The sequence below is a fragment of the Nanorana parkeri genome, unplaced genomic scaffold (assembly GCF_000935625.1).
Source record: "Nanorana parkeri isolate BGI_ZX_2015 unplaced genomic scaffold, ASM93562v1 scaffold1358, whole genome shotgun sequence".
Taxonomy (NCBI): Eukaryota; Metazoa; Chordata; class Amphibia; order Anura; family Dicroglossidae; genus Nanorana; species Nanorana parkeri.
The window spans coordinates 197,460-222,653 of record NW_017307626.1 but is presented as its reverse complement, the minus strand read 5'-3'; positions in this window follow the sequence as shown (position 1 = coordinate 222,653).

The window sequence follows — 25,194 nt, the reverse complement described above, 5'->3', positions numbered from 1 at the left end:
TAAGAATGTGCATTGGTTAAATCTAAATTACATAGTGGGTACAAGCATGTGTGTACGGCTGGGAGTATTTAAAGAAGAACTCTAGTCAGGATTAAATACTACATAACATTAGGCCAAGGCTGGACAAATCCCACACACCAGGTCACCAATGCTCCTTAAAAATAGCAGCTGACGCCCAACTTTTGAGGATTTCTCTAGTTGGTGTCAGTGGAGCTGGCTCCTAATGTAAATCCTTCCGGCTCCTGGAGTGGACAATCTGGCTCCGGAATTCCATATCACTATTGTGCACCCCATATTATGTTACGTTAACTTTGCATATATTTTATTTCTGAGTTTCAGTAGTACATGCAGTGAAGGCTACAAATCATTTCTCCATACCCAAGTGCAATTAAGGAATTTTGTGGATGCAAACGGAGTTAGTGACGGACCAAACTGCATTAAATAGTTGGGATCCAGATCCAACATAAACAGGAGGCTGTCAGAGTTGAGCAATCTCAAACTCCTGAATGTCCTAACTTTCTTCTTAAACACTCGTAGAAGTGACAACCTATGTTGTCTGTCGTCAAATCCAGGCCTGCATGCGACTGGTGGGTTTTGTAGAATCCAAGCTTTCAGCATGTATTTCTTTCAGGGATGGGAAGATGGTTTTGGTTATCCACACAAACAACTGATTTCTCAAGAGATGTGATTACTTCAAACACTGCTTGCAATAATTAGGAAGTGTCGGGGCACTCTTGCAAGAGATAATGAGGCCTAAATATGCTTGGTATGCTATGCAAAGGTTTTCCAGCGTGGCAAAACGGCAGCCATGGAAGCCCTCAAAAGCATTCGGTTTTCAAGACTGGAATCCTGACATGCAGGGAAGGCAAGGCAACTGCAAGCATTGTGACAACTTGGGGGAGCATTGAATGCGTCAATTTAGGTATTAGTGCATGAACTCTGCTTCTCATAGCCACCCTGGAGAACCTGCTTTAGGTCCTTTTTGCACCTTAGCGTAGCCGGGTGGTTTTTTAACACGTTTTTATGAATGACTTTCATTACAGGAGCACAATCATGCATTTTTAGCCCCATAGACTTTTAAATTGGAGCGCCTGAAAAACGCGTGTAAAGTGTTTGTCAGGCCCATTCATTGAAGCAGGGCTGGACAAATCCCAGGAGCCAGGTAACCAATGATCCTAAAAAATTACAGCTGGTGCCCACCTTTTGATTTTTTTCTATAGTTGTCAATGTCCCGTAACAAAATTCCTGCTGACTCCTGGATTGGACAGACTGGCTCCTGTTGGTGGCAGTTGTCATCGTTTTGTACATCGCCTCCTTTCCACAGCAGATCGCAAGAGTTTTATGAAGGAATTCATGATTGAGCGACATGTGAAGGGTATCTGTTAAATAGAATTATCCAATGCTAACTTGTTGAAGCTGTGCTTTGCCCAAGGAGGCCTTCTTACAGTTTCCTTCCCTCTCCTATCCGAACAGTAGAACCTGCCCTGTGCAAGCTACGAGTTGCTCATGTTGAACCTTACCCAGGGCTATGGACTCTTCTCATATGTCAGCACTGTTGCTTGGTGATTGGCCTCAACTGTCACATAGAGGGAATTCACATGCTCCTTGAAGGAGTGAAGAAAGGATATGTGCTGTTGGGTACGGCATGATTGAAGCGAACCTGTTTGCCTTGCGTGGCAAAGCAAACCCAGAATAGGTTGGTGTCGAAGGTGCAAACACCAGCGGTGTCATCCCGATTCTTGCTTCACTACCTAGATGGTCATTGACATCAAACTATGTGCTGGGTGGGAGTTTAGACTTCACCTTCTTCCATGCATGTTTTCTGGTTCGCGACTCGCTTACAAGTGAAGCCCAAATCAGGACAGCTGTATAGACTGCACTAAAAGAGATCAGCACTTGCAGCTTCCATATTTCTTTCCTCAAAGTTTTTTGGACTTTTGAAGGTAAAAATTCCTTTAAAGTAATCCTGTCATGAAAAAAATATGGGGCTGCCATTGCCAACCTCCTTTCTAAAACGCTACTTGCCTTGCACTAATGCTGGTTCTGGGGCTTTAATACTTTATGAGCAACTGACCTAAAACAAGTTTTCAGATCTTCAAGATTTTCAGAAAGTAACAGTAAGGTCAGAACTCCTTTTTTATCTGTGTTATTAACTATTGAAGCAACAGGGTCAGCATGGCAGCCATGCAGCTAGAATGTTCAGAAGAAGAAGCCAGCAAACGGCAGCCTACATGTTTCTGTCATAACAGGTTTCTTTTAGGGCCTCCAGTGATAACACTAGGAAGTTAGGTATCAGGTCTTATTTTCTGGCTACCTGGCTGTTTGATATTGTCCAGGCCTTCCTTGACTTTGGAAATCAGAATGCACCCAAAAGCCCCTGAGACTAAGCCAACCAAAGAGGCAGCGCTGTGATGTCTCAATGCAGACTATTAAGACCGTGTGTAAACTATATTCAAGGAGATAGCTTGTGCTAGACTGAAATTGTCATTGATAAGACACGTTCAGATTTACCAAGAATGTGAAACAAATTATTTAATGGAGGTATTCTGACAGCCAGCTAGATAAAGAGAACCATTCATCTTTTCAGATAGCAGAAGCATTTTCCATTTTTCCATGCAAAAGCTAATATCATATACGTCAGTATTAGAAGAATGATATATTGTGATAATAGCCATTCCGGCTGTGGAAGTTGTGGTCCTGCGATACATAATAATTCAGTGTCTGCGCACTGATAAAGAGGTTTCTGTGTTATGTAACATTCATCATCAAATTAAAAGCCGACTCGGAGTATCCAAAACGAATATTTTCGTTTCGGACGGGTACTGCTGAGTTGAATCACATGCTGGTTTCTCATGTTCCTTGAGCCTCCAGTGTTGAGATTTCCTAGTAATGATGTGTCTCTTCATTCATATGGCCATGATGAGGATGTGACATACTTGCTTTCATTATGCAGAATATATGGGAGTGTGACAACAAGGTTTGGCTTTATAATGGATGCCAAAGACTGAATTAAACTGGGAATTCTAATGGGGATGTCTACAATACAAAATCAGTTCAGAAATACCCGTTTTTGGTTCAGTTGACAGTGACCATTGCCTGCCTGGTGAAAGCAACTTAAGATGAAGAGATCTGTATGGTTCAGTTGTGCAGATTGTGTGTCATGACTCCCAAGTAAGGACCTACAGGGAATTTTGGAGGTTCACAGATTACTTGATGGGAGTCCTTTTTCTTTGTGTTAATTTAAACCAGGGCTGGAAAGATCCCAGGAGCCAGGTAGCCAATGCTCCATTATAGCTGGTGCCCAACCTGTGAGGGTTTTCTCTAGTTGTTGTCAATTAAGCTGGCTACTAAAGAAATCCTGTATTTGAATTTTTGTTCTGGAGTACTCTAGGGGGGAGAAGCAGCAGTAGGAGCCAGTCAGGCACTGCTGTATACACATGTCAGGGAACATTCTGAGAGAAGGAGAGGGCAGAGAGATGGCCACATTAGGGTGCTATTGCATTGTCTGTCGTTGTTGTGTTTTGACCAGCGTTTTTTAAACAAGCTGCAAAGGTTGCACTGAATTACAGACCCTTTGGCAGCTAATGGATTCCATACATGTCAGCTGTGTATTTAGCTGATTGTGTAGTTCAGTTTTGACTTTCCAAGTCTCAGTTCTGCTTTTCAAGAATAAGTGTGCACAGTGGTGTGTTCTTGCCGTACCGACCAACACTTGTTTATATGCGAGGGAAATTATAAGTTATGTACCTATGTGTATAATCAACATATATAACAACTTGGGCTGCATTACATAATAATACATAGCAAGACATTCATCTCTATGTAACTGTTACATCACATTAATGTTGATCATGATGCGCTGCGTAGTAATAAACGCCCATATATCTGCACTGATAATGACTGTTTTGCTCCCTTTAATAACAAGTACACAATAATAATTTCCTGTGATGATGAGAGCCGGCGGCTGTGTCTCAGCAGGGATTATCATGGCGAAGGGGTTAATTGGTTTGGAAGCACACATCAGAGAAAAGGTGGGGTGTCGCTCTGCCGTGTGGTAGGGAGGGGTCTGCTGTGCGTTCTATATGTGCATGTGGGGACCTGCCACTGGTGGGGGTTTAATCCCACAAGGGGTCATGAACTAGCAGGCAGAGCCCTGACTGTGTTCTGTGTGCAAGCTTGTAGCCTGCTCTGCATTCACGTTAAGGGGTTACTCTCACAGTTTGTGGGCTTTGTACGTGTCAGGGAATAGCTGTGATTTGGCACTAGGGAACATCCTTCGTCTTTTATACTTTGGGATTTTGACAAAGGGTGTGCTATTGTGTATCGGAGCTTTTTGTTTCCTTGCACTGAAAAAAGTCGTCCGTTTCGTTCACACGACTTCTGTTTGCCAGTGAAGGAGTTAAATGTTCACTGTTCACCCTTCAGCATGGCCCCTAAAATTCTTTATACAGTTGTCTTAGGGCAATGTACACTTATGAGGGAGGGGATGCAGCGATGCCCTCACTGTACAAAATATGAGCTGGGCAAGTTGGACTGGCTCTTGTGTGCTTGGACATATGTTCTGGGACCCTATAGAATAGTGTCTGTGCATATAGAGGGAAAACCACCTTTGTAATGGTAGATTAATTAGGGAAGAACCCTACGTATGCAGACCTTGCTCACTATTTTTTCTTCAGGTTTAGTGCTCCTTTTTGGAAAAATGTTCAAAGCAAATGATAGCAGCTGATTAGATGCTGTTCTGAGGAAGCCCCATTCAAGGGTCAGTCCACCCATAAGTGGGTGCAGAGAAAGGTGCAATCTGGGGGCTGTTAGGTACATACCGGGTCCTCTATGTCTTGGGGGACTCCTGAAGGGAAATTTCCATAGCAAGTCAAGGAAGTGGGAGGCTGCAACAGTGGCTGATCTGTGTCAGACAAGAAGTGAACAGGCACCACGATTGTGCCATCTCTGAGCCAGGTTCTCAGGAAGCAGATGCTGACCCTGGATAATATTTTAACAAAGATTGTGACATCCTTCTGCTGTCAAAAGCAGATGAAGGCACTGCCTGTGAGATGCAGTCAACACGAAGGATTATATTTTTAAAATGTTCCCATAGAGAACAGCTCTGCGAACATCTGAGTTTTAGATTCATAGAGGATTATGGTCACTAGATGAAGCCGAGGGCAACAGGAAAAGTCCAATGCTCCCTGGCTCTATCTAGTCGTCATGATGTGAATCTAAAACTCAGACGTTCGCAGAGCTGTTCTCTCTGATGAAATTTTATAACTACACCCCTATATCTTTGTTCACACTTGTGTATCTGTATTTTTTACCATGGAGCAGTCAGAATCTGGAGCAGTTGCCCATAGTAACCAATCAACTTCTGTCTTCAGTTTGTTCAGTTGAACGTTTAGATTTTTGGCAGAAATTTCGGTGCACGTTCCCTAGTCTAAACCTTTTTTTTTTTCTACAGATGTCTTTAATGAGTTGCCTTTTCTCTGTGAAATGTGAATATCTGAAGCCATCTTGGATTCTTTTGATAACTTTTACTTTAGCAGAGTTTATAAAGACATCTGGAAATTAAGAGGTTAAGCGTGCACTTGTTTTGCTGGTATATGGCATTGCTGACAGTATAAGAATGTATTTAGTATGCAGGTATTTGGCACAGAGTATGTTAACCTTACATTTCATTTTGTGAATTTGGAGATGTTGAGCACGGCCGTGTTCTGCGGTTATGGACAAGTTAAGATTCCTCTCTTTCAGTGTCTGGGTCTCAAGAGCGTATTCTTCCTTTCATTGTGTAGGTGTCTGGATTTGGACTGTGTATGTTTTCACTTGATCTGTAGACCTTCCTCTCCCCGGGTGATGCAGATTTCCTGTAGACTGCTGTGTTGTTACTACTTCCTGTGGACTTTCTTTGGGATGTACAATGCAGGGCTGTGGGCTGTCTGACACCAGTACAACCGCTCAAGACTGGATTCTGACAGTGGGTGGTTATAGAGTGGTTAAGCCTGCACCGATTAAGCCAGCATCCAGATCTGTAGTTGTTGTAAATCCTGCACTTATACTTCAGATGTGTGGTTGTGGAGATATTAAAGCCCATCTCTTCCAAAACACAGAGTTAGAACTTCTGTTGGGTTTTAATTGCTGTCTGTGCCCCGCTGAGGAGATATTTTTTCTCTGCCTGGTAGTCTGACACAGAATTCTTGAACAAGGGAAATCACCCTCATGGGGACACAGGGGTAACAGATCTCATTACCTGTTCCTTCAAATGAAGACCGTGAACTTACCTGTCCAGCGGGCACCAAGTCTGAACGCCACTGTATTCAAGCAGTGTCCCAAATCCGCTGGGTTCACGCAGTGTCCCAACAGCACTGGGTCCATGCAGTGTCCCAACAGCACTGGGTCAGCGCAGTGTCCCAACAGCACTGGGTCAGCGCAGTGTCCCAACAGCACTGGGTTCACGCATTGTCCCAATTCCGCTGGGGTCACGCATTGTCCCAATTCCGCTGGGTTCGCGCAGTGTCCCAATTCCGCTGGGTTCGCGCAGTGTCCCAATTCCACTGGGTTCACGCAGTGTCCCAACTCCGCTGGGTTCGTGCAGTGTCCCAACTCCGCTGGGTTCGTGCAGTGTCCCAACTCCGCTGGGTTCGTGCAGTGTCCCACCTCCGCTGGGTTCGTGCAGTGTCCCAACTCCGCTGGGTTCGCGCACTGTCCCACCTCCGCTGGGTTCGCGCACTGTCCCACCTCCGCTGGGTTCGCGCGCTGTCCCACCTCCGCTGGGTTCGCGCGCTGTCCCACCTCCGCTGGGTTCGCGCGCTGTCCCACCTCCGCTGGGTTCGCGCACTGTCCCACCTCCGCTGGGTTCGCGCACTGTCCCACCTCCGCTGGGTTCGGGCACTGTCCCACCTCCGCTGGGTTCGCGCACTGTCCCACCTCCGCTGGGTTCGCACAGTGTCTCAACACTTCTGGGAGTGTCCAATTCCCCCATCACACACTCAAGTTCCTCCCCCTAGCCCCTGACATAGGAACCACAGTGATGGAAGTGTCTTTGCAGAAGCAAAGTTTGGACTTGCCACCGGCTGAAGAGTTAAGTGTCTTCTCTTTTATTAAGCAGTTATTAAGATCTTTTTTGTAAAGTCACACCTTCCCTATGTTACCAGAGAAATTCTTTGTGTCCCTGATGAGGGGATTTTCCCACAGTGTAAGGGACCCTATAACATCCAGGTGCATTGCCTTAGTGCGTTGGCGTGCCATTCAAAGTGGATGGCACCACAACCTGTCACCACAACCTGTCACCACATGTAACGCATTGATATAAATGAGCTCTTAAAGTGCAAGTGAAGCCAACATTTTGCTTTAGTTTTGCATAGAGTGGAGATGGATTAGAACACCTGTCAGTTTTTAGACAGCAAGTAAAGGGAAATTGGGACATAGATGACAGGGGTTATAACCCTCCTTTTATGCGATTCAAAAAAATGTTGGTTTTGGATGTACTTTAGGCCTGCTTTGATTCTATACAGTATGTGTCTTCTTTTAGGAGAATAAGCCCGCTCTGATTCTTCAGCAGCCTGGTTCTAGAGAGGCCTGCTCTGGTTTTTCGTTGACCCTCAGGTGTCTGGGCTTAGAATGGCAGACCTTCTCGGGATTCCTCAGCTATTTGGTTGTGAAGTGGTTAATCTTCCCTTGTTCATTTGGTATCTGTTTCTAGAGAGATTATGTTTTGAATCCTTAGGTGTCTGGGTCTGAATAGGTTAAGCCTGCTCTGATCCTACATGTGTCTGCTTGTGGAGAGATTAGGCCTGCTCTGATTGTGCCGGTGTCTGGTTCTGCAGAGGTTAAGCCCGCTTGGATTCTTCAGGTATCTGGTTCTAAATAGATTATTCTTGCCCTTTTTTCTGCAGGTGCCTTGATCTCACGAGGTTATGCTTGCACTCTCTCATTTCCTGCATCCTTAGACGCTCCTGGTTAACTATTTTTAGAACCTCTATTTCCAGTCGTGTCATATTAACCTTTTGTCTGCAGGATAGGCCAGGGCAGCTCCTGCTAGATGCATCATCAGAAGACGGTGGTTATGGAATGTGAAAGGTTCCTTTTAAATAGGATGGTTTACCTGGAGAGGAGAATTCTTCGGTCTCCAAATCTTCGATGTGAGTGGCACAAGCGTTTTGGAAGCTTTATGCGTCTCATAGTAAGAGACCCTGTTGCCTTCAGTAAAGCCCGCTTTAGTCATTTTAGAAGAGACCTGTTCAGTAGACCTTTCATTTTCTTCATTGTAATCCAGTCGTGTTTTTCAAACTGATTTGTTCTGGGATATGTGTTAGAAAACAATTGGCATGTCGGATGATGCCACGTACCTACAGATTATTCATATCAGGATCTCAGTGTGATAGTTTTACCAGATTCATACACACTCTAAAGACAATTTGATAGGAAGCAAATCACCAACAGAACTAGCAAATCAACAACAAACTAGGAGGGTGACTTTTTCTGCTAGAATTAAAGTGCAAGGTTTTTTATTGTTGTCTGTGTACCCATGAGGGAGATTTGCCCTCACTATTCGTCCTGGTGATTGGTGTCAGTGAAATTAATAGAAAAAAAACATTATTTGGATGATCATTAGAAAAAAATTAAATGGTAAATCTTCCAACAGGGACACTAGTTCTGGTGACCCTGCTGACCACCAGGGATATACCGTATTTCTCGCTCCATAAGGCGCTCCGGACGATAGGACGCAGGGCTTCTTATGGAGCGAAAAATACGGTACCTCACTTTGGAGGGATTTCCTCTTCCTGTTGTGGCTATCAGACAGGAAGTGAAGAGAAATCTCCTGATTGGGACACAGATGGCAGAGGTTATAGCTCTCCCTTACGCTATCCAAAATGAAAAAAAAAATGTTTTGGCTTCAGCTGTATTTTAAAGCTCCAGAATAAGCAAATGTTACCAAAATACTAGAGATGTGTGTGAACTCTTAAATCTTGGTGCGCTTTGTGTATTCCAGATCTCTGCAGTAATCCAGTGTGAAACATTTTCCCTGTGCAGGAACTTCCGATAATAAAGACTGGTCACTGCTGCTAATCTTTTTATTAAAAGACTCAAGCAATGTTAGACTGGTCACTGCTGCTCTCTATTCTTCTGCAAGGTGACTGGTCTTGTCTCTGCCTCCTCCTGTAGTTTTCTCCAGGCAGCCTGTAGAAGGTAGGTCCTGTAGAAGGTGGGTCCTGTAAAAAGTGGGTCCTGCTGGGTCTTGTAGAAGGTGGGTCCTACTGGGTCCTGTAGTAGGTGGGTCCTGTAGAAGGTGGGTCCTGCTGGGTCTTGTAGAAGATGGGTCCTGCTGGGTCTTGTAGTAGGTGGGTCTTGTCAAGGTGGGTCCTGCTGGGTCTTGTAGAAGGTGGGTCCTGTTGGGTCTTGTAGTAGGTGGGTCTTGTAGAAGGTGGGTCCTGCTGGGTCTTGTAGTAGGTGGGTCTTGTAGAAGGTGGGCCCTGCTGGGTCTTGTAGTAGATGGGTCCTGCTGGGTCTTGTAGAAGATGGGTCCTGCTGGGTCTTGTAGAAGATGGGTCCTGCTGGGTCTTGTAGAAGATGGGTCCTGCTGGGTCTTGTAGAAGATGGGTCCTGCTGGGTCTTGTAGAAGATGGGTCCTGCTGGGTCCCTCTTACAGCTCTGCTCTCTACACAGGCTATGTACAGTACAGTGATGGTGTCACCTTTACAAAGTAAAAACTGGCTTTGGAAATGCATTTGGTGTACACAAAATTGATTTATATTCTTTGTGGCTATTGAGGAATCTATTTAGATGAAAGTTCATGTGCCCAGTGCTTTAAAGTGTAAACCCTAACCATGAAATGTCTTATTTCCTCCATTTTGGCCTGTTTATTATAGCATTTGAAGTCAATGCAGCTTTGTGAATAGAGAGGGCAGGCAGGGATAGTGTGTATGGGCATTGCCAGGGTTGATATATCTTCTGACTTTGCACATATAAGCATTCATAGTGCAGGTAGAATGCATAGTGTGTGATGATGTACTCGTAGAGGACCAGGAGGCGTGTCGGTGACAATGGGGCTGCTGTCAGTGATGCTGCAGTGTCATGCATACTGGATGTTTAGCACTTATAATGTCATTTAAAAGTTTCCTGGCCCACAGAAGAGATGGGGAAACTTCTAGAGGACTAGGCTCCTACAACAAGCTTGGTACACAGAATCTTCATAGACATGGGTGTAACGGAGGTTCACCTTTTATATGAGTATACAATTGCATTACATGGTGTTTTTATATCTGTTGGAGGTTTAGCTTTAACCTCGGAATATGTTTTTGGATCGTGGCTGGAAACCCACAAAGACACACGGAGAGGACGTACAAACTCCAATGTGGATATTGTTCCACACAGATTAGAACCCCAGATCCTGAGTTGCAAGGCCAGGCCACCTTAGCCATCATTCTGTAGTGTCTGATATAAAGGCATCCTTTTATTATTTAGGGGCTGGTCAGTTTTGCTGTGCTGCTGAGATACTGGAATAGCTGTGCACAGGTTCTGACCCGGATTTTATAAAGTGGGACAATCTAAATAGGAGGAAGAGTGACAATTGACTGTGGAATCTTGTCAACTTGACAACAGCAGCTACTATGTTTATTTACCTGACATTTGATCACTTTATCCCTTTAAACTGTTACAAAGCCATATTTACATATTTGTGTGGCCCTCAGGACCCCTGAAGACAGTGGTCTGTGTTTTCCTAATGCTCTGTAATAGCAGTGATTTCTAGCAGCATGTCTGTAGTGTCTGACCATCTCTAGCCATATGCCTGTAGTCTCTGACTATCTTCTATTGCATGTCTGCAGTCTCTGACCTTCTTTTGTAGCTAGCCTGTAGACTCTGACCATTTAGTCTTTGACCTTTTCTTGTCTCAAACCTGTCATCTCTGACCATCTCAGGTTGCTTGTCTGCAGTCTCTGACCATCTCTTGTAGCTAGCCTGTAGTCTCTGACCATCTGTTGTCACAAGCCTGTAGTCTCTGATCATCTCTGATAGCAACCATGTAGTTTTTGACCATCTCCTGTTGCACATCTGCAGTCTTTTAAAGCTTTCCGTAGTATTACAATCACTGAATATTATGTTGACTATGTTAGGGGCCGCACTTGCCGCTACTGATATAAAGAAAGATGATCACCATTGGTCAATATACAGTCCCCTGACTGATCAAGTTCACTTATTCTGATTTGGCTTACTGCATTCTTTCTTTTTTTTTTTATATATATCCTCCTTCCTGTTTGTTTCATGGTGCTCATGTTTGTAAACGTGCACACACCCATATTTAACCAAATAGTGGAGGCACGATCCAGTTAACCAATGTGACCAATCAGATTTTATCTTGCATTAATAAAGAGCTGTCATAACAATTCTGGTTGGTTGCTGTACTTTGCTTCACTATGCAGTAGCGTCCTCCTTTTTACTCATGCCAGAAATTCTCTTCCTTCTCCTGTTATCCTTCTGCTTTATTTTAGCCAGGTTTTACCCCCTTTCCTCTTGTTGCTAAATAGTCTCGGCATACCACAACACCACACCTCGCTGATGCCCCCACCTCTATCTGGATTGAGTAAATAAGCAGATTAAAGATGTGGATTTGCATGTGATTGAAGTGGGACGCTGTAGTTCAGTGATTCCCACGCTGAACCATGCTGGTACTACCACCATCCGGCTACTCTGACGTGCCACCACTGCCCCGTCCAGGAGCATTACTACTGCCAGCTTATGGCACACTTACCTCAGTATTACAGAGGTATAAGAATAGTAGAGCGGAGCTCCTTGTTTGCAAGCACACACTCTAATCTAAGCTGCATTGTTACCTAGCTCAGATCTTAATCTGTTATCTGGATATTATTTTGTTGACTTTCATTGGCAGTCTTCCATCTTTCTGCAACATTATCTGTTGTGTTTACCTGTAATAGATGCAGAGTTCCTAGAGCTTCTCTGATATAATCATGTGCTCTTCTCATTCATAATAACTGAGATTGTGCAGTTTGGAAGTCATTTGCTTACATGTGGCGGAAGGAGTTGAAAAATTAAGATTGAATTGAGGAGACGGCGCAGACTAGAACTACCCACTGAAGCTAAACATATACGAATAGGTTTGTACGATTGGCTAAATGTATGCATCAGTGTGTAGAAATCTAGACTTATGGGGTGTCAAATAGGATTGAATCTTAAATAAATTGATGAGATTGCATATGTAATATGATGTAATGGTGTGAAATTCAGCTAATATCATTTATCTTTTGTGATTAGAGCTCCAGAGTGACAGGAGAGTGATTGCGTCTGTCAAAGCCAATAAACGGCCTCATAGGTCAGTGAAGTTTAAAAAAATTATCTGCAATTGAAATGTTTGGCCATCCTCTCCTCTTTGCAAAATCTTCTCTCTGATTGGCTAGACATGTAGGCTTGGTATTGCCCATCTGCAAGGAAGTGGTTAGCAGCGGCCATTGAAGGTCCAGTCTCCAGGCTGAAGACTGCTACTCCTACTCCAGACTCCTGGGGATTGTACATTGCCAAGCACACAAACCTGGCAGCCCTGCTTAGTAGATCTAAAGCCAGCTCAATGAGATCCCTGATGAATAGCTTTGACCACTATTATCCATTTTGGTCAGTTGGGGGTGGTTAGCAGTGGCCATTGAAGGTCCGGTCCTCCCAGGTTGAAGACTGCTACTCCTACTCCAGACTTCTGGGGAATGCACATTGCCAAGCACACAAACCTGGCAGCCCCGCTTAGGAGATGTAAAACCAGCTCAAGGAGATTGCTGATCAATAGCTTTGACCAGTATTATCCATTTTGGTCAGTTGTGGGTGGTCATGTTGGTTTCCTGAATGGCACAAGCATCAGTTTCTGTTTGTTGAAGTGCAGTAGTACCCAACAATAAATTAAGCCTAAGGGTGGCCATATATAGTCAGATCTCTCATTTTTGAACAATGTTTGTCTTTAAATTGCACATTTAAAAACTTTCTGTATATGCTTTTTGCTGACTTGTTCATATGTTACATATACGATGAAATGTATTGTTCCCTCCAGTATAAGAAAGTAGTTGTCATCGCTCAGAAGGACACCCCTCCACTACCCGTTTATTACAAGCGGTGCTCATTGTAGGGATACCCGGCAGCACTAGCATAGGCTGGGTACGGATGGGGTTAATGTATACCTCTGGAGGTGGCCCAGACTGATCTGCTGTTGTGCCTGGTCTTAAAAGAAGGGTCTGTGTCTGAGTGGGCAGCACCCGGGACGTGAGCCAGAATTCATTCACATGCCATGCACTTATTGCCAAACCGTATGCCAGGCTTCACAGAACTACAAACGCTATTTTATCTGCTGCTGACAGTGTAGCAAAGAGATCAGAAAGAAACTAAACCATTCTGTCTCTGAAAAATGTAGGATAAGCTCTTCATGCAGTATATAGAGTGAGGCAAATGCCTTCGAAGCTTCATTCACACTGATGCAGCTAACTTTTAAAGACTCCATAGGCCACATTCTTTATATTATTGTTTAATCTTTATAATGATTTATGAGTATGAAAATGGTTTATGTCTGTTTGATAAGTGCAAAAAATACCTGTTGGTCCTGCTAGAACTCCAGTGAGCTGATAACGTCCTGTGCACTCTCCCTCTGCTGACTGTTATCACTTAGCATTGTTCCCAGTTCTCTCTGCGCACTACAGAAAACCTTCCCCGTAGGTAATGGAGAAGGGAAGTATACTATACTTCTAACACTTCCGGACTTAGGGAGAAAACACTGCTTTTTCATTGATACAGTACATTTATTAAGCGTTGTCACCCTAGGACAAGAAGTGTGTTACTGTCAGGATAACCAGATGAAATAAAGGGGAAAAAAGCTAGCAGAAAAATAAAAGAAATTCATCCACAACTTGATTTATGCAGCCAGAAGCTGCATCCCGGAGCTTTGGAGACAGTCCCGTTCCTCTGTGGATAGCCAAAATAAATGAAATCAAACCAATGGAGGACCCTATCTCTTCCCACCACAAATATGAGCGGACATGGTTTTACTGGAACGAATTTTCTACTACTACAGAGTATGAAGCTGACTTGTACAACAATGCAACCCACACAGAGACATTTCTCAAAAAGGGGGGGCTGCACCCTGGCGGGTGAGCATGGATGGAAGAGAGTCACCCATTCCCTTTTCCTATCATTTCTCTACCTCCTGCCTTCTTTCTCTCTTACCATTCTCTCCCCCCCATGCCTTTCATTCCCTTTCCCCCTATGCCTTTACCGCACCCTCAATCTTCCATTAACCCCATCCCAAATTTGGAGGATTTCCATAGTTGTTGTTTTTAGCTCCTAAAAAAGATCCTGCTGGCTCCCAAATTGCACAGACTGACCCCTGAATTCCATATTCATTTTTCCACCCTGTGTTGCTACTCTGCACACATGGACGGTATGCTGTATTTTTCTATACAGTTTAGAGTCTAGACTCTTGTGGTAATGTTGTTTTCCAAATGGGCTTTTGCCATGTATTCAGTGTATGGCTCTTTTTTTCACAAATAAAGAATATGCAAAAAAACACCTTAAACTTTAATACTATCTGGTAATTCTGTCATGTAGGTCCTTGCTCATTAATTTTCTGTTATAGAGTGACAATGCTTGTCCCTGTCTCTCAATTCCTACATGTGCATACATGTAGATAGGAAGTGGTTGCAAAAAAGCAGCAGAATACCTCCAGACCTGAGATCCCAAAAAAATGAATAAAAGGTGAACACAGTATTTTCGAAAAGAAAACAATATGGCAGCTGTTTGATACGCAGTGCTTTAGCAAACTAAGGGCCCGTTGACACCAGATGCAGTGCGTTCCCGCCTGAACGAAGGGCCCGTTCACGCCAGATGCAGTGCATTCGCTTTGTGGCCGGCTCACTTTTTTGTGGGGCAGGGGAGCAATGGGCGCAATGCGTTTGGCCGCACGGGATCGCAAAGCACATTATGCCTGCGGTCCGGTCTGGTCCGGTGCGATCAGAATAGTGATTGCAGCATTTTGATAGCACCGGACCGCAGGCATAATGTGTCTTGCGATCCCTTGCGGTGGATCGCATTGCGGCCGGAGGGTGTGGCTACGGTGCCATTCACTTCAATGGCCTGCCACGCCCTCTCCTGCCCCCCAAAAAAAGTCAGCCGGCCACAAAGCGAATGCACTGCATCTGGTGTGAACGGGCCCTTAGTTTGCTAAAGCACTGCGTATCAAACAGCTGCCATATTGTTTTCTTTTAGAAAATGCCCAGGCAGTGCGTTCCGGCCAGCATCGGGCCGGAACGCACTGCATCCCTAAAAGTCATCCAGTGAGGCCATTTCACACTGTCCAATCAGGAAGGAACAGGTCAGATGTCCCCACTGTGACATCTGTGTCCATCCAAACTGGAATGACCGGACCCCATGTCGGTCTATGGGGAACTGGATGTAAACATGTCCGTTTACATCAGATTACCACTGATCCTGTCCATTTAGATCCAGCTGCCCATAAACTTACATTGGGCATTCGATCGATTCCGCCTGAAAAACTGCCAGGCGGACCTGATTGGACCGCCCATCTAAAAGGGGCCTTAGGGGTTAGATATAAGTGATTTAGGCAACACAGCTTGCTAGTTCAATGGATTTTATTTGCATCATGTCTTTCATCTCCTGTTACCGGTTGCAAAAAGGCCCGTGTGTTCCCTGATTCCAGCACCACCCTCTCTTTGAGCCCACTGCAGCCTTTCCCACACAAATTGTAACACGAGGGAGGTTGAACATCGTAGAATCATTAAGAAGAGTCTATTCCTTCCAAGAAGCATTGTGGAAACCCTGATGCAATGCTTTATGTAAATACCAAGTTAACACAAAATTGAGTACATTTTCGGGCTTGAGCACAGCTGTGGCATTTTCTAGAAGGAATAGTTCAGTTATTACTTGCTGCAAGAAAATGCTGTTGGAATCTGTAGCATCTATTACCAATAGAGACTTTTTATAATAGTCTAAAATTTATAAAAATGCTGTATTGGCCCTAAAAAAACAGATTTTGACATTGGACAGTTGGCGAGTGAAAGTTTGAATGATTGGTAGCTAAGGCACAGTGCAGACATCTATTTCATACATTCCGATAAATGGCCATTGAGATCCCATTAGCAGTTCTATGCCAGCTGTGGGCGGATCAATTGTTTATGCTGATAAAGCAAAGTTTCTCTTTTGAGCCGAGCTACTCTACATTCATGGTATGGTTGGAGGCCACATGTAGGAACTTATATAAATAACAGTAGGTGATCCCATCCTTCCGTCTCCACCATTATGAAACCAACCAAGGTAGTCTCTCCATTCTGATCATGCTACTCATGTAAAATTGGCAGTAAGAGACACATGGTATGTCTGTGACAGATAGGTTGACATGAAAACTTGGATATTTGTTTAGGAAGGACTTACTCTTTAAACTGGTTCGGTCAGTTTTACCTAAACAGCCTTAGGGAGACTATGAGCTAGGAATGAAGTCTTGTGCCACTATTTGCTCCCCTTACCTGGCAAATGTTGGCAATTGGCATACCGACGTGTGCTATTTAAAAGAAGAGATCCTCTGGTTGACGCTGGGGCAGAGAAGGCAAACATATTCAGCTTTACTGCTGGTTACTGCACCTTCCCAGAGCTAATATGAAGCCAAACCTTACAATTTTGCATGGCAGGATTTAAACCAGGGTAAGCCAAACTTTGGCCTTTAATGCATCTGCCCCTTTGAGCCATGCCTGTGGCTTTCAGTCTTGCAATGCCTATTGGGATTTGTAGTTGCACCACAGCTGAAGGACTGAAGTTTAGCTGCCCTGAGTTAAACTTTTACTGGACAGAGGAAGAAGCAAAGTTATACAACACTGCACCCATATGCAAACTCCTTTTACTACTATACTACTGTTTTGGGGTTTATATGGGTAGGTTCTGTTTAGGATAATCTTATTGATGTACACGCATAGCCGAGTGTGTTTTGAAGAATGGACATACACTCTAATCGCAATGTTTAAACAATGAAGACTGGCGTGTGTACTATCCCCCAGAATCCATTTGAAATGGTACAGCCCAGTGCTGAGCCACCCCCAGATTAACATGGTCCAGTATTCATTGTATTGCTGAGCTGAGTTCCACAAGAGTACACTGGCAGCAGTGTTTAACCTACATTTCTCCCGAATAGTATGCAATCCTGGAAGGTAGCCATTGTAAGCCTGTGTTTTCCACAGAAGAAATTCCTGGTTTCTTCTGTAATCATAATAAATTGTGTTACTGCGCAGATGTGTGTGCCCCTAACTGCATGCATATATTGACTTCAAGTTTTCCCGTCATCTTCCCTGTTTGGTAGCCCAAAGCTTTAGCATTTGTGCACTTTGGTCTTTAGAGTTGTGGTGCATTGTCCTTGGCTCTGACACTTCTTGGCAGCTACAGGATGATCACTATTCACCTTTAAAGTGGACTGAGGATATGATTTCCCGCCGACACTTTACAGGGGTGTTTTTATGTATCTGCTGAGGTGTGCTACACTGCTGCCCTGCTTATACATTACAGAGATTGAGGGCTATCTTGCCAGTGTCTGGGATATTGGCCTGTATGCTTTATGTCCTGTTAAAATTCAAGTCATTGCAGGTTGTTTCTTACACCCATCCTTCCAACCCATTGAACCTTCCCGTTCCTTTTCATTTTGCCAGGCAAATGTTGGGTTTGTTTTTTATTTTGTTGCCAATTCAGTGGCACTAAACTCAGGAGTTAAATCTTAAAAATGCATTTAAGTACCTTAGCTATTAGGACTAACTAATGGACTACAATCTCCATAGAAAGGAGAAAACTAAACAAGAGTTTGTAGACCACAACGGGAGGGAGCTTGGAGCAGTGGCTACTTTACAACACACACAGGTGCCACGGGGAACAAAAGTAGCCACCCTCCAGAAGGAAGGACAGTGTCAGCACCTATTCAGAGATGATTTGAGGATCTACAGCCGAGTGATACACAAATAAGATACATTTTTTGTTATTAGTTAAGGTGCTTGAATGCGTTTTTTAAGATTTAACTCCTGAGTTTAGTGTCACTGTCACTTTAAAACTGCCTACCGACTCTGGACTGGTCTAAGTTTTCACATCCCCTCAATGATGTTCCTGCCCTGCCAAAGGTTCTAATGGTTTCATCTCAGGTGCTCCACATGAACCCACACTTTTCACCCTGTACTGGTTGTTAAAGTATATCCAAAGCCATAATTCTTATTTTTAGCTTTAGGCATATTGGGGAAGCGTGGACCACACACGTTTTTGTATCCCCTTGCTAAAGACACAGCAGTATATGAGAGGAAATCTGTTCAAAGTGAAGGGCAATGTCCTCGTAGACGGTCATCCCAGCCGGAAATGCTGACACCCATTGGAAGATTTTCTAAGTGACAACAGCCACCAGGACAAATGGAGGAAAACAGAACAATAAAATCCTCACAGAGGTTTGAGTGCTAGTTCACACCAGCCACAGTACGTTCCGGCTCGATTTTGGCTGGAACGCACTGGGTTGCATTGGGGCCGGCTCATCTTGTTGTGGGGCGGGAAGGGGCGTGGCGGTGCATTAAATTGAATGTCACCACAGCCACGCCCTCCTGCTGGAATGCGATCAGCCGCACGGGAACACGTGGTAAATCAATGCCTGTGGTCCAGTCAGAAAAAAATTGTGCGGTTCCGGACAGAATCGGGTCGGAATGCACTGTGGCTGGTGTGAACTAGCCCTTAAGATGTCCATATTCTATCCATAACTTAAAAAAAGAAAGTGTTGGCTTTAGATACACTTTAATGATGGTTACACATCTTATTGTTAGATACACTTTAATGGTGGTTTACATATCTTATTGTTAGATACACTTTAATGGTGGGGACATATCTTATTGTTAGATACACTTTAATGATGGTTACACATCTTATTGTTAGATACACTTTAATGGTGGTTTACATATCTTATTGTTAGATACACTTTAATGGTGGTTACATATCTTATTGTTAGATACACTTTAATGGTGGTTTACATATCTTATTGTTAGATACACTTTAATGGTTGTTACATATCTTATTGTTAGATACACTTTAATGGTGGTTACATATCTTATTGTTAGATACACTTTAATGGTGGGGACATATCTTATTGTTAGATACACTTTAATGGTGGGGACATATCTTATTGTTAGATACACTTTAATGGTGGTTTACATATCTTATTGTTAGATACACTTTAATGGTGGGGGACATATCTTATTGGTACATCTCATGTTTTTCTTCTCCAATTCTGCTCCTTTTATCTTTTGTTTAGTATTTTATATAGCACTGATATATTGTGTAGGACAAAACCCTTCCTATCAGTTTCTGCCTTTGAAGGGGCACACAGTCTTATGTACATTACACAGCCATGCCAGTATGTCTTTTGAGGGGAGACGGGAGCACCTAGAAAAACCCAACACCAGGAGGAACTACAAACTCCATGTAGATAGTTCCTGTGGTAAGATTCAGACCTACAATCCTAGAATGTGAACCATTTAGCCAGTGTTTCCAGAAAAATATGACTGGTGCCCAAAGCATGCAGTCTTTAATTTTTGGACCCTACACTAGAAAATGAGAGGTGGAATCTGATTGGATGTTTTGGGTAATACAGATACTTTTCTCAGATGTTTAAACTGTTGGACCAAAGCAATTCTTTCTTTGCATTTTGGGTGGTTGTGGGGGACTAAATCAGCTTTGTTTATTTCTCAGGGGCACCATCAGCTGGATTTCTTATGTCTTCCCCCTTACTGGGGCAAATTCAAGGGGCTCTCACTCTCCCTGCTGGATATTTAATTTAACAGAATAGAGCAGTACGGATTCCTCCAGCTCAAGGCTGGCTATACACAAGGAGCCCTGCAGGCTAACAGCGTGGATGGGGGGTACCCCAACCCCCCCTCCCACCAATCTGACAATGGTGGGTGTGCCGATGTCAGACAATATGAACAATGATTGAAGCTGATTGGCTGCAGTCACTGTTCAGACAAGATTTTTTGGGCCAGCTCCTTTTGGAAAACGTACGTTTGTCCATGAGGGTCCCTTTTGGAAAATTAACGTTTGTACGTGAGGGTCCCGGCGGGGCCACTCACTGCAGGACAGAGTATGGTCAGCTTAAGGAAAATAAATGATGCCCTGTGGTTTGGGGTGGAAAATGCTGGCAAACAAAGCTCATAGGATACTGGAAGGCGGTGGATAATTCAGCCCACTAGCATCCACCCATAGATTAAATATCACTTTTGGGTATATTGTGACTTAAATTGAATCATTTCTCTCTCAAGTAATTATCTCATAACATACGTGTCTGAAATGCATAATGTGTACAATATATACAGTATATATCATACACACACACATATATATATATATATATAAAGCCTGCACATGAGTTGCAGACTGGTATCATTCTAATGCAGCAAATACAAAGCAGCTGTTGATTCCAAGAAGTCTCCATAATGAACCACGTGTAAGTCAGAGCTGGAAGGTAAGGCTGCACAGTTAACTCCTACCAATCTACAGACCGCTTTCGCGGCACGCCGGACCCATACACTCTCAAGTTCTGTGGCAATGCCAGGGTTAACCCCTGCTCTGCCAGCTCTGCAGCTGCTCGGCATCCTGCACATACTAATGTATTTATCAATAGTGCAGAAAGCAAGGGAGGGGGTGCGCCCTGCGGCTCTGTTACTGTGGGGGAGCAGGGAGGAGAGGAAGGGGAACATTGCCATATATCTTATCCTTTCTGGCTCGCTTTCACACTCCATCAATATGGATGTCTCTCTTTCTCCCATTATCTCTAGCACCATCACTCTTGCTCGCTAATCCAATCCCGTCTCCTGGTTTTTTTTTTTCCTCTACATTTTTCTTTGTCCTTTTACTGCTCCCTTCATTCCTTTCCCAGCATCCCCATCTCTCCACTGTAATTGTTTGCACCGCACTCTTGGATTACACAGTACTTCTTCACTCTCTTCTGGTATTTTTCCTCTTTTTTTTCTCTACCTGTCTTTGTTTCCTCACTTCATGTCATCCACACCCCTTCATGTATCCTTTTCCCCCCCTTTCCTCGGGTTTGCCGTTTTCTTCGTCTGCACCGTCATCTCCCCCGGATCACTGTGGCTTTTTCCTCTATGCCTCATCTTGGCACTCTGTAGCCACTCTGGCTGTCTCTTCTTTTTTGTGGCTCTGGGTCTTCAAAGTGCTTCTGTTTGGTCCCTCACTGTGGTACTCTGTCTCATAGTTGTGCCTCTCCGTGTGGTCCTCTCTTTTCTTCTTCTCTGTGGCTTTCTCTCTTCTATTACTTTGCCTGTTTCTCTTTATTTTGGCTCTTTCTCTGTTTACCATGTCTATCTCTTAACATCATGTCTGTGGTTTTCTAACCCCCGTGGGTCACTATAGCTCTGTCCCCTGACTCATTCCTTATCACACAGTAACTCTCTCCTGCTCAATATGACTTCTTTCTCTTCTCACTCTCCCTCCTCACTGTGGCTCTCTATGTTCTCCTCATGGTGTGTCTCTTTCTTTCCACATGCTTCTGTGGCTCTCTTTATCACCGTGGTGTTCCTCTCTCCTCTTTGGACATCTCTTTCCATTCCCTCGTCCACACCGTGGTTCTGTCTCCATCTTTTCTCTCCTGTTTTTTTCCTCACTGTGGCTGCGTCTCGCTTTGCTCACCGTATTCCCCTAAATGTAGTTTTTTTCCCCCCTTCTTCTGACTGAAATCTATCTACATATCCCCAATTGGCCTTTTATTTTTATTCCATTGCACGCTGGATTCCATTCCTTTTTCATTTTCTCCATGTACCCCTCTGCTCTGCCTCTGCTAGGTTCCCCGCACCTCCTGGATTATATTATAGACAGACATTACTGTAAATGGAATCTGCACTCGGAGCGCCTGTGGAAGTCCAGCTGTCTCATTCTGCTGCAACTGTCTCTCCCATTTCCTCTGCTTTAGGCTCTCCCTCCTCATTTTTCCACTTTACTTATTCTTAATTGGCTTTTTTCATTAGCTTCAATGGCCTTTTGTTCTTATATGTCACTTTTATATTACGTTCTGCCATCTTGTGACCGCTGCTTAGTTTTTTCCCTCTTTCTTCTTTTCTCCTCATTACTTCCCATACCCTCTCTTTTCTTCTTCTGCTTCTCTCCATCCCGTTTCCATCTTTCTCCGGCTCCCATTTCTTTTCCGCCTCATGGTGTATTAACAGAAGTTACACAGTCCGCGGTAATGTCTGTGTAAACATACAGTGTGCAGCTGCCAGCCCGAAGCCTCAGTATGCTCCGGAGTGTCACATTCTCAGTGTTCCAGCCGTGCCAGGCCTTTCACACAATGATGCACCATAACACGTATTCATAGCACAGACAGAGCTATTGCCAGCGTCCCCCCTTCACACATTCGCCATTACACCATCATATTCTTCACAGCGAGGCCGTAGGCTACATACCATGCTTGCCTCTGTACCCTGGCAGAATGTTACTCGGCTTATTTAATAACATAGTGCAAGGGATGGTAACGTGATGTAACCACCAGCAGCCAACAAACTTTTAGCTGTTATAGAGGAACTCAAACTCAGCATGGTTTGTATATAAAATGGCCTCATAGCATAACCACAATGTGATCTCAAAGTGTTCTAAAGCCAAAAGCTTTTTTTCAGTTTTGGAGAGAGTATGAAAGGGTTAAAACCCTTTTTTTCCCCTTTTGCTGTCTGTCATCTATTGGGGAGATTTTGTTTACTTCCTGTTCCGAACAGGAAGTGAGCGTAATTTCACTCTGACCAGAAAAAATTTCCCCGTTGGGTATTTTCCCCTAACCTCCTAACAGAATGGGTTAATTTCCCCAGTGAGGACACACAGCAATAATAACCTTACCAAGGTTTGAAATGAACTCTTTTTAAAACTAAAGGGACTGTTTTAGCTTTAAAGTGGAACTATGGGCAAAATAAAAACAAAAATGACATGAAGTTTTATTACCTGTTGATCCTGCCAGTAGATTTGTTATGTTTCCTTTAATAGCCAGAAGTGTCAGGTACAGGTAGTCTGACTTGGCTGCTAAATGGTCAGAGCAGCTGTCAATCAACCCTCAGGGGGTATTGATTGCAGCAGATTGGATGAAAGCACAGCTGACTGCAATTCACACCGGAGGGTGACAACGCTCTGCAGCATTGGTAATTGGTGGGATTGTGTTGTCACCCTATTGAAGGCAGGCCTCAAAACTGACAGCATCAACATGTATCTACTGAAGATTTACTTACACGAATATAACAAAAAACTTGCAGAACTACATTTAGAAGACAGAAAAAGAGCTATTTACAAAACTTTAGTATCTGGGTCTACATACACTTTAAGCAGCACTACTGAATGGGAAAAGGAAATCACATTGCCATAGTCCTCACCTACAAGCACGGGGATTTGCATTTTTATTTTTTGTTGCATCCACCCCTCCTACCCACCATTCCTCGCTTTATCTGGTGTGGGTAAAATAAAACTTTACGTGCACAATACAATAGGAGCTTGCCCTTTGAAGCTTTGCGGTCAGCTTGGCATATTGGAGAGTTGGAGACATCTGACATTGATGTGTCAGATACTGTACCTTGTGGAAGCCGCTTCCCCAAATTCCTAATTGATTTTATTTACTGGATTCATTAGCTCCTGTTTATACAATACCATCCTGCTTGTCTGTTAATCCATAGACGTGCATTCAGACTAATGAAAGCTGATGTCTGATTGTTTTTTTAAGTGCACTTACCTTAAGAAGCCCCCCCCAATCCCCCCTACAGTTGCCCTCTCCTGACCTTACCAACACTAATCCCCATAACTTTGTAACTTTGGCCGAGCGATCTGCCTGCATCATCTACAGCCTCCTGATCTTCAGATTCTCAGTACAAAGCCCAGCAAATGCTGACATTATTCTGTAAGGGAGAGACCATCCTCACCCCGACACATGCACGACCCTCTCTAGACGCAGTTCAGCAGCTTGTGGCAGATGTGGACAGGAAATGAAGCCTTGAAGCATAACTTCAGTCAACACTTTTTTTTATACAAAGGTGAAGGCTGAGAACACTTTCAGATTTTATTTTATTTTGTTCGCTGTGTGTTTCCCTGATGGAGAGATTCACCCTCACTTCCTGTCCAGTGACAAGATCAGGAAGTGATATGATATATCTGATGGCAACAAAAGCTCATTCATTTAGTAGCGAGGTGAAAGGGTTTCTAAACCCCCCGTTTTTTCTGCATATATCTACTGCTACCAAGCAGTAGATATATGCAAAACGTTTTTTTAAAAAAGCGGTTTAAACTTACCCCTGTCTTCACCACGCGCTCCCATCCGAAACTGCTCGGGCGGTCGCAAAGCATCTTAGCCCCTCCCCTGTCATGGCAGAGAGCCGTGACAGGATCGAGAGGTGAGCGAACGCCGGTATGTGTTCGCTCTCTTCCCGATCTACTGAGCCGACCTGTGACAGTCTCATTGTCACAGGTCGGCTAGAACTATGAGGTGAGTTAAAGCACTCACCTCATAGTTCTCCTTTAAGGTAAGTGCTTTAATTACCATGGGGGGAGGGAATTTTTTTTAACTTTAATGTCACTTTAAGGTTCTGTGCACACCGGAGCGTGTGCAATTCAGCATGCTTTCGTGCGGTATCCGCAAACTTTAATGGATGCACGTTTTTTTGCACATTCACCACTACAAGCACAATTAGAACATGCGGCAACCGCCCAGGAAAACGCACATGTACCTTTTCTCGTGTTGCGCATTTTTGTCCGTGCGTATGAACACACAGGTGGGAATGTTTCACATTGGAATGCATTGACTTTTGCGGAAACGCATAAAAATAACGCTCAGGTGTGGACCAGGCCTAAGACCTCAGTCAGGTGTTTTATTGCCGTGTGTCCCAGGAGACATCCACACCCTCTAATTTGTTGTCCTGTTGTCACCAGACAAAGTGAGGAGAAATCGCTAAATGAGTACAAAAACAGCAATAAAAGCTTGTCAGAAGTTCTAAACCTTACATCAGGGGTGGGGAGCCTCGGCCCTCCAGCTGTTGAAGTCCCATGAGGCATTGCAAGACTCCGGCATGGCATTTCTAGTGTCACCACAGCTGGAGTGCCGAGGTTGCTTACCCCTGGATTACACGCTCTAGTAACAACTATGGGAAGGAAAGGGTTGACTTTAGAATT